Source organism: Adiantum capillus-veneris, chromosome 10, assembly GCF_014529385.1.
Source record: "Adiantum capillus-veneris isolate H3 chromosome 10, ASM1452938v2, whole genome shotgun sequence".
In the NCBI taxonomy this organism is placed as follows: Eukaryota; Viridiplantae; Streptophyta; class Polypodiopsida; order Polypodiales; family Pteridaceae; genus Adiantum; species Adiantum capillus-veneris.
Genome location: NC_140940.1, coordinates 97567977 through 97578662, shown reverse-complemented (window position 1 = coordinate 97578662; position 10686 = coordinate 97567977). Strand labels below are relative to the sequence as shown.

Below are 10686 nucleotides of genomic sequence, written 5' to 3'. Positions count from 1 at the left end.
TCTACCTGGCTGCATGATCACAGAGACAACACCGTCTCTCCCGTGATCCACATGCAATGGGTAACCTGTACCACTCCTGGCACCTCTCGCAATCACTAGCGAACCCAAATGCATCACAAAATCTCGCTCTCATAGCGAAATCTGACATCCACTATTTCGTAACTGTCTGACTGAGATAAAATCCTGTCTCAGATCTGGCACATAACGCACATGACGCAGGGTAAATCTCATACCACTGGGCAAGGACAAACATACGTCTCCTACACCCTCAATGTCATACACAACACCATCAACCATGTGCACACAACCAAGTCTCCCACTAGAAAACGTGCTAAACCACTCACGATGCGACGTGACATGGAAAGTAGCATCTGAATCTAGTAACCAATGTGAAGACAATGTGCAATCCGATATGCAATCCGTAGACATAAGATCGTCTGAAGACAAGCTAGATGTAAATGTGACATCGTCGTCACAAGCATACTCAGTAACCACCGTACTGATCTCACTAGCATCTGTCATGCCCAAATCTACATCACACATCTGTCGTCTCCGTTGTCTCAAACGCCTGAAACATCGACGCCTAATGTGCCCTCTATGTCCACAATGCCAACATGTCAAGTCTCTATGCCGTCAAGACTTGCGTGTGGGACCAATCTCTCCCATGGACATAGAAGTGGGACTAGACTCCCCTGTAGACATGGATGTCGCGTACATAGCATGTAAACTCTGCCATAAAGCATGAGTTGTAGTCTCCCTCGAGACTTGCCAGTAAACAGACTCAACCAGATGCAAACTAATCGTAGACATGGCTAACTCATCAAGATCTTGCCAATCATCATCACGCATAGACTTGGGCTTCGCCGATAAACCACGCAAGGGTTTATCCTGCCCCAAATCCGCCAATGCAACAAGCATATGCTCCTTCCAAGCAACAAAATCTGCACTATCAAACTGTGTCAGACCATAACGTTGGAAGTCAAATGAAAAATCATCCATAATGCTCACAAAAGAGCAACCAACAATGAGTAGCAAATGTCAAACAAATCAGCCCTAAACTGGCTCGAATCGCATCAACAAAAGTCTGCAAATATGGCTCAAAACCTGATGCAAAGTTGCACCAATAACCGTGCAAAACCTTGCACAAAATCACAAGTCAATATGACTTAATCGCGCATAAATATCTGACAAAATTTTGGCAGAGTCTCCTTTGTAACTGGAGAAAAATCTCAACAATAAACCTCAAAGAGACAATAATATATGCCACAATGCCCAATCCGGGAATAAACTCGACCGGAATCACCTCACAAAGTCATACATATGAGCATACCCGCTCTTGCCGGAGTACCACTCAACGACACCTCAAATGACATATATGTGAGTGATGATTGCTGCCAAAATACCTTTCAATCGATGACCAAATGTCTGCCAGATAACTATAGCAACATTTTGCAAAACCTTGCAAGATCTGTCGCTATGCGCAATACGAAATACGGCACACAAGGGCATACACAAGTGACTCCAAACTCCAACCAAATGATGACTGAAAATCACCTGTCAAAGTGGGAGTAAACTCAACCACTAAACTGTCAAAGAGCAACCTACGGATATGTAGAAGCTATGGCGAGAACTGGATAAAATCCAACAGAGTTTCTTCTATAAATTGAGCCAAATCTCAAATAATCTCAGCCATAAACAAATACACAAATCCATATATGGCATACATAAACCGCCAAGACCATGGCAACATAGCTCACTCTCGCATGAGTGGCTCTCTGGACAAATGCATATCCAAAAACCTGTGTACACCTATGAATTTGCTGGTTGCTGCAGAAAATACTCCGTGTGTGTGAGATATACCAAAAACAGTGTTTTTGGGACCCGAAAGTGCACAAATAAATCTGCTGCTGTACCTGATGTAATTCAAAGCATAATTTCAGCAAATAGACATCACCATCGCATCCAAAGTGTGCCAAAACCCTGACCTAGACTCCTGGATCATGTAGATCTGACTCTGTATGACGGAGCTACGCAAAAAACTGCGTTTTAGAGCCCAAAAATGGCAAAAACGAGTTGCACACAGTGTTGAACCTGCTCCTGCTCCACTCTGCGTGATTCAATGTCCTCTCAATGCAAGCTCCAACACAAGATTTCTGCCACAACAGCATCCAAGCACTCGAATTTCAAACTCTCCTCCGCCGAGCACTTCTCTAACGAGCTCCACTTAGCTCAAAAGCTCCTCTCACCAAGGAAGCCGCAACCGCCTCCTCGACCAAGCTTGACCACACCAAGCTCCTAAGCTCCAAAGACAATGCTCCTCAAGCTAAAATCGCTCTCCGTGAAACTCCGCGATCGAACTCCACCGTCGAGAGCGAGCGAGCTATCGCCTCGAAGCTCTCAAAGCCGTCGTGCTCTCCGCGGTCACCATAGCTCTGATACCAATTGAAGGGGATCGGGGAGCACCACAGACGGAGAGTGAGAGAGAGAAGGAGACACACGACACACAGATATGGGTGGGGAGACTCCAAGAGTGAGCAGCCCCCTATACACTTATGCTATGTATAAGGTATACAAGTCATTGGGTGCCCAGACTCTGGGCGGCCGAGCAAGGCACAGGCGCCTATACCCCAACATAGGGCAGCTGGGGACAAGTGGCCCGAGGGGATATTAGTGTTTAGACACATAGTGCTAGAATAATGGAGCATGCCTGTCTTTTTGGATTGCAGATCAGAGCTCTTGATAGCAAGTTACGCCAGTTGAAATTTTTTGGAGGGCCGGTTAGGGGTCAAGTTGACCTCATTGGAGAACGTACCATCTAGTGTTGTTTTGGGCTTTCCCAGGTTCCATGGTGTAGTATGAACACTATGGATTCAATCGGGTTTGACCACTCCTCGATCGGATTCTAGAACAGTTAGATATGTCGAGCTAAATTTAGGTGTCGATGTTGAGAGATGACGCCATATGTTTTTTTATAGTTGTGGCAGCCTTGGTTTGCGGCCTTGGTAGTTTCATAATGCAGTGGAGTCTTCAAGATTCAAGGTTGGCGATGAGAGCTTTTGGCTAGGAGTTATGGCTTGGTCACCGGGTGTATGAGCATTAAATTATGAGTCATGCAAGGCCGGGGAAAAGAGCAAAGGAGCAATGGTTTCTTTTCAGGGGTTTTATACACCCCTGAGGGGTGAGATCTCCCACAGTTGCCACGTGGAGGTGGAGACATCCCACATGCAGGATGTCCACATGGAGAGAGAGGCTATAGGAGCCAGGGTGAACGTCCCTCTTCAAGCATAAGGCGGTTATGCTTGAAGCCGCCTTATGCTTGAAGAGGGGAGAATCCCCTCTTGTGGTGTGAGGATATGGTGAACCCATTCTCGACCGCGATTGAAGGTGGTAGCTTCAACCTTTTTTGGTGTACAGTCGCAGCGTGGAGGTTGGGTGAGTGGCGCCGCTGTGGGCGGCGGTTGACTGTGGCTGGCCATTGGCCGATCGCGACTGATAGTGTGGTACACCTGCCCGCATGGAGTTGGGTCGGTATGGTGATGTGGAAGACCAGTGTGCTGGAACAGTTTCCCACGGGCCCAAGGCCCCTTTTTGAGAGCAAAGGAACCTCCCCCCCCACACGCCCTTGTCACTAAATGACACCTCCAAAAGGAGGTGGGATCAACGCTGGGAGATGAAGGGAGATTTTGCACCGCCGATGTGTAAAAGGAATCCTTAGGAGAATAATAGAATCCAACAATCAATCTGTTGAATTGAGCTGCCTCTAATTTTGGCAGCATGATGATCAAGAGCACAGCTCATGCAAATTTACTTGCAGTTCACAAGGCGGGTGAGGTGCATGCTGGGTTCTATTTGCAGAGAAGGGGCGAGGCGAGGGATTGTAGGTGCTCACAACAGCAGACAGGTACTCATCGTTCTCTCTCTCTCTCTCTCTCTCTCTCTCTCTCACTCTCTCTCTCTCACACACACACACACACACACATAGTTAAGATGTGGCTCATCTCTCTCTCTCTCTCTCTCTCTCTCTCTCTCTCTCTCTCTCTCTCTCTCTCTCACACACACACACACACACACACACACATTGTTAAGATGTGGCTCATATCTCTCTCTCTCTCTCTCTCTCTCTCTCTCTCTCTCTCTCTCTCTCTCTCTCTCTCTCTCTCTCTCACACACACACACACACACACACACACATCTGATAGAGCTTATTGATGCACATATATAGTTGTATGGAATTCACTCTCGCTCTTGAAATTGACTCACGGGCACACACACACAAGAATAATCCGATGGCTGACCATATTTATGTACGGAATCACAAACACACATTCCCCTCACATACACGTATGTATGTGCAAAATTGACTCTCTCCATCTCTCTCACACAAACGCATAATTGCACGCATAAACTGGCACACGATCGACTCTTTCAGGCACATCATTCACACCGATACGCATACCATTCAAATGCAACCTTTTTTGCCTGCATTGTTGTAGTGTACTAGGCACCATGGCTGCAAATAGCGAGCCAAAATTGTTTGATGACATTGTGCTTGAGGATGGGCGAAAAGCACGTATGTGTCTTGTTGATGATGCATGACGGGCTCAACACGTATGCTACTTGCGACGAGGAGACATGATGGATCATCTACTCCAAGTCCATGGGATAGAATGTGATATTCCAAAGCGCAAGGGAGGTCGTTGTCATGCAGCTCCGCTTCCATGATGGGAAAAAGAGCAGAGAAATGCAAGCTAAGCTTCTTTGAAGCCTACACATTTAGTGAGTTGTGATTAGGGCTTGTTAACAGGCCAAGTTTAATGATTAATGTATGCTAGATGCGGCTAAAAATGGGCAACAGATGCCTGAATCATGCCAAAAATGAGTACGCTTGAAGTGGTCACATATGGGATATTATGATCTAGAACTGTAGTGCTTGAAGTGCTCTACTGGCCTGTCTTTACGGCTCGTCGATTGGAGCTACGGTGAAGAAGTTATGGCATATTGAAGTTTGAGTCGATTGTAGATCCGTACCGGATTGGGTAACTGTAGCTGAGGTGACAGAAATGAAATGAATGCATGGGCCTGAAGTGCTCACTTTGTGGAGCACGTCGGTCTTTTCAGATCAGCGATCGGAGTTTCGGTTGCCAAGATATTAGCGTTAAAGATTCACCGGGGGCTGGCTTCGTACTAGTTGGGTCCACTCGATCGGAGGGCCATCTGGGAATTTTGGCCTCCTTAGCAAGGGTTGTATGCATCCTATGCAGCTTGACATGTCTGCAGGGATTTACGGCTGGTCAGGCACAGTTCGGCTTGATCACATAATACGGCTTGAGGCCAGTGACGGTTGCTGGCACTGCTGAGCTGGGTAATTTTTGGCATTATTCAAGATGGTGATATGGGCAGTAAAATTCGCGATGTTATTGTCAATTTAGGGATAATGAGAGCCTTGACGAGGATGGCCAGCGTGTATGCCTAATATAGTGTTGTTACGAAAGCACAAAAAGTTGTTGAGCTCTTTGTCCGGAATGTCGTCTCCTAGAGCATGTTGATTGCGGTATTTACCCCAAGGAGAGAGAAACCCTGATGAGATTGTTGGCGGGGGCTGATCGAGAGAGATGTTATGCTTGGCGATGCTACGGCCGATATGTATGCCAAATGTGATGCCCTTCAAATGGTGCCCAAGGGCCAATAATCTATGGCCAATCTACCTATCGAGGTTGCAGATCTTGTGAAACTGATAAGGTGCGCTTTTCGCATTGAGGATTCTCATGAGTCACAAGGAAATATGAATTCAAGGATGATGGTGTAGGGAATGGTCTGTCAGAGACCATTCCCAAGAATGTAGGCGACCACATGGCGATCGGCCGGGAGCCGGGAGCCATGGTGGGAGCCTCATTCTTGGGGAATGGTCTCTGACAGACCATTCCCAGCCGTCACAGTCGGGGGGAAGGGGGCCAAGGCAGCAGCTGATTTGGCGAGAGCTGATTCGTTTTAATGCAACGAGATTATGCGTGCTGATGCGGAGAAATCTATCTGGCTGCAGGGTGCATTAAAAAAAATTACAAGCGCTGACTTTGCAGGCAATCATTGGGCAATTGCTCTCAGATTTTGGACGATGAGCTGTCATACATCGAACGGCTGCATGCAAGCATTCTTGTTCAGAAAGCCCCCCTGATGGACGGTCAGGGGTTTCTAACCCCTGACCCCCGACTCTGACGATGAAGGAACTCCAGTTTATCAAATTATTGACACGACCTTTCCTACCTTGCTTGAAGTTTTTAAATACCTTCTCTCCATGGCCAATGGCCGCTCATTAAAGCAATTAAAGGCTTAGTGTGGAGGGGTGTAAAAGAAAAGGAGATGGCGCAACAGCGAGGACGAATGCAGGCAGGTGAAAGAAAAGCTTGCGCTCGTCAGTACAATGCTCGGATGAGGTTGACCAAGAGACAAAAAATGCACTTCTTGTCGGGGCGAACCCATTCGGTCTGAGCTGCAGCGAATTCCGCACAGGTCCGTCTTTCAACTGCCACGTCATCAAGAGCCGTTTTTTATGCCTCCTTAGCAACGGCGGCGCCGTTGTTGCTAAGGGAGGGGGCACACTATAAATAGGGGGTTCTTTTTTGCATGAGGACGGGTCTCCAAGGGAAGAAAAGAGGGGACAAGGCATGACGAAGGAAGAAAAGGGAAGGCAGGGGAACATGAGAGCTTGGCTCTCACTCTCTTCGCTCTTGTCGTGGGCTAGCAAACAAGCAAAGCTTGTTCTCTCTCGCTCTTATCCTCGGCTAACAAAGGAGGAAGGGAGAAGAGGGAAGCGGAAAAAGGAGTTGAACGAGGGCAAGCTTGAAAAAGGGGACAATAGAAAACGAGGGTAGGGCTATGAAGGAGGAGCAGAGATAACGAGGGTAAGGAAGGCAAGAAGGGGGAGGGCTCGGAGCTAGGAGCGGGAAGCAAGCTCTTTCTCTCTCTCTCAAGCTTGAACAAAGGAAAGGACCAAAGATCTTTCTTTCTCCCTCTCTCGAACTTGCTCTCAGACATAAGCAAGAAAGCTAAAGGCGCTCTCGCTCTCTCGTGCTTGAGAAGGAGAGGATCTCGGAGCGTTGCATGAAGCTGGCATGAGCTCGGAAGAGGAAAGCAAGTGTATCGACCAAGCAAGGGATAAAGTTTCGGCTAGCAATTGAAGAGCATGAGGAAGTTAAAGCCTGAGTGGCAATTAAGCCAGTGCAAAGCATAAGGAGTAGAAAGCTACAGAATAATTGACAGTAATTGAAGCATGAAAACTGAGGAATTGAACAGAATTGAAGCTTGCTGAATCTAAGGGAACTCGAACCAGATAAAGTGACATAAGGGAGTTTCCATCATTGTCATCAGCTAATACTTGCTTAATCATTCTATTAAACTCGGTGTCGTTAACGGCCCGATTAATTCTGTAAAGCGGGGGCTTAAACTCCTAGTTAGCAGAAGATCCAAGTGACGGCGTTATTATTAGCCCGCCTTGGCTAAGAACTAAGTTGTACACAAAACATTATTCAATTCATTGATGATTACAACGATTGCCAGAGTTAGTTGCATCAGTTGTTCTTGTTCTCTCTCTTTCACACCTCCCACAGCCAGAGGCCCGGCGCCTGCCCGCGGCTCACGTAGCGAACACATATCCCCCGACATCTTCCCCTTGGTTGTGTCGCTGCAAAGTTTCGAAGACCAGCATACGAGAAGCAATGTCGTGCATGATTTGAAGATGTTGAATATAAGTTCAAACGTAATGTAAAGGCACAGGAAGAGCGTGAGGTAAAGAAAGCTAAAACAGCTTGGGATGCGCTCGAGGAAGATGAAAAAATAGATGCAGGTTCCAAAGAAATTTTCTCAACCTCAAGGTATCACAGGCCATGGAATCTTACCTTTGTGAACGAATGGCCAATATTTGAAGAACGATTGCAGATGGATTCGATAAGCACGTAAGTCCATGGTTATTTTGCATCTGTTTTATTTTGTTAAAAATTCATATTATCTTTTCTACTTAGATGTTAATCATACTCAATAGAGACGTCCATGTGGAAGGACTCCAAAAAATGTGAGGAGACGCACGATTCTAGTAACGAGAGCTTCGCAGGATCAACACCGGTACGAGCATAGGGTCGTATCAGTTTGTCTAGTCTGTTGTCGTTTGGAAAATGTACAAAGTCTCTTAAACGTTCATGTATTGCAGAAGAGACTTCAAACCACTGATGAACAAGGTCCTTTGTTGGTGACTATGAAAATCCATGGCAAAAAGGCTTTTCTTGAAGGGTTTCCCATATCCTCTTCTATGAGTCCGCTTCCCAAGGTAACTGCAAAATAGGCCGCATGCATTTGTCTCTACATGCATTGTGCATTTTTATGGCCATTCGCCTAATATTTCCCTGAGAATTGATTGCGCATTTGTTTTTGTTGGTTTCGTTTTTGTGTGCAATGTCCCTCTCCGCACTTGGTTAGAGATTCACCACTGCCAAGCTCTTCTGTTCCCCTCATGTTGTTGGTGACAAATAAATCTGTTCACATGGATGTCAAGACATCCAAAAGTACAGGAGGAGAGCTCCAATTGAAGGAAAGGTTAGTCGTTTGCGTTCAATCACACATCAATGTCCACAATGTAGGATGCCATACTGCTAAGAATTTAATGTGATTTTAAAGGCTTGTATTCTCAGTTTAGATTTGAATCTGGAGGAAGTATTCAGTTTATTTCAGAGCACAAGAAATTGATCGTGGATGTAGACCTACTGCTAGTGGACGCCATAAGCAAGGAAAAGGCTTCCACTAGGACGATGACATTATTTTGCATGTACGCATGTGTATCTCTTTCCTCGGCATTGTCTACATACGTTTTCAGTAAACAACTTGCAGTTTTATCTTGGCAGGTGGTTGGAAAACGCTCTCTCACAAGACATGCTTGATAGCATGTGCTTCATTGACAGTTTGTGGTTTGACTTTTTGAAATCGGAGACGTCCCAAAGCGCTAAGAAGCTGCAAACCTATTTTAGCTGTGTGGATGCCAACAAACATCTTTTTGTGTTCTTCCCAATTGTGGACAAGTACCTTTGTCAACCAGGAACTCGTAATTCAACTTGTGCATGATGATCAATAATGTTATTGTCATAGGGATCATTGGTGCCTTTTTGTGTTGTACAATAATGCAATCAAAGAAGATAACAAAGCTTCCTTGTGAGAACCATGGACTCATGTACCTTAATTCCATGACATCGGATGACCCAGAAGATTATTTCCTTTCGTGTATCGGTAATCCCTGATTTTGTATGGAAATAACATCAGGTAAGTATGTGCTTATGGAATGACAGTCTTTAACGTGAGTGTTTTTATGCAGGGCATTGGAATTGATGGATTCAAATTGCACAGCTCCATCCTTGAAGGAGTTCATGGTTACACATAGAGATGAATTGGAGCATGGCGAGCGTCCTCGGGTATGACTAGTAATAAGCCTCATAGTCGTTTTTCTTTGCCTTACTCGTAGGATATTTTGGGATTCCAGGTCCCTCTACAACCTACTGCAGTTGACTGTGGCTTTTACGTCATGACATACATAAAGCGTCTTAGTGAAGATGCCCATGGGAAATGGTCCAAGTCATTTGTTAGTTCAAAGTCCAACCTTTCATTGCGATTTTATGTTTCTCCATGTGTACTAATTTCATTAATCATTTTGTTTTGATGTTTGATTCTTATCTACGGTATTCCTTGTGCAGTTGACAAAGACATGGTTCAAGCAAGACCAAGTGCAAGCGTTAAAGGAAGTCTTGAAGGCTTGGACGAAGAAGTGCATTAGTGGGACTATGGCATAACTAGTTGAATTGAGAAATATAGCTCTAATGGTTTGTAACCTGGATTTTCCATCAAACAAAAATGTAATATTGTCATTGTTGATGAGGCAAACCACTTCAATGAAATGTTGTAGACCACTTAATAGAGTTCTTTTAAACTCAAAAATTATGGTTTATTGCATCTCCTTATGTCTTCGTTGTTCACTAATGAGAACTTGTTGTTCATAGCAACTTAATTGAGAACTGTTTGTGAACTATATTGATGGCTCTGTGAGAACTTCCAGAGAGAAAACTAAGTGGAACCCTTGGTCTCATTAACCTTACACCTTTCTGAACTTAGTGTGAACACGAGGTAAACTACGTGTGAACTAATTGTGAACTTAGGTGTGATATGTGTGTGAACTATGCCGTTAGCTCTGAAACTTTCCAGAGAGAAAAATTAGTGGAACCCTTGGTCTCATTAACCTTACACCTTTTTGAACTTAGTGTGAACACGAGGTAAACTATGTGTGAACTAATTGTGAACTTAGGTGTGATATGTGTGTGAAATATGCCATTAGCTCTATGAAACTTTCCAGAGAGCAAAATGTGTGGAACCCTTGGTCTCATAAACCTTAGGGATTTCTAAACTATGTGAACTATGTGTGCACTTGGGGTGAACTATGTGTGAACTTAGGTGTGATCTTGAGGTGAACCATGCTGATAGCTCTGAGAAACTTTCTAGAGTGCAACCATATGAGGAACCGATGCTCTCATAAACCTTAGAAGCTTTGTGAACTATGTGTAAACTATGTTGTGACTTGGGGTGAACTACGTGTGAACTCAGGTGTGATACTTTTTGCATATGTATGTCATCACTGTTATACTCCCTGCAAGCATCATC

At 45.1% G+C, this 10686-nt stretch overlaps 1 pseudogene; it reads left to right on the top strand.

Annotated features, from left to right (window-relative positions):
• Positions 1 to 4506: 4506 nt before the first annotated feature.
• Positions 4507 to 9771, top strand: LOC147449319 (uncharacterized; annotated as a pseudogene).
• Positions 9772 to 10686: the final 915 nt, after the last annotated feature.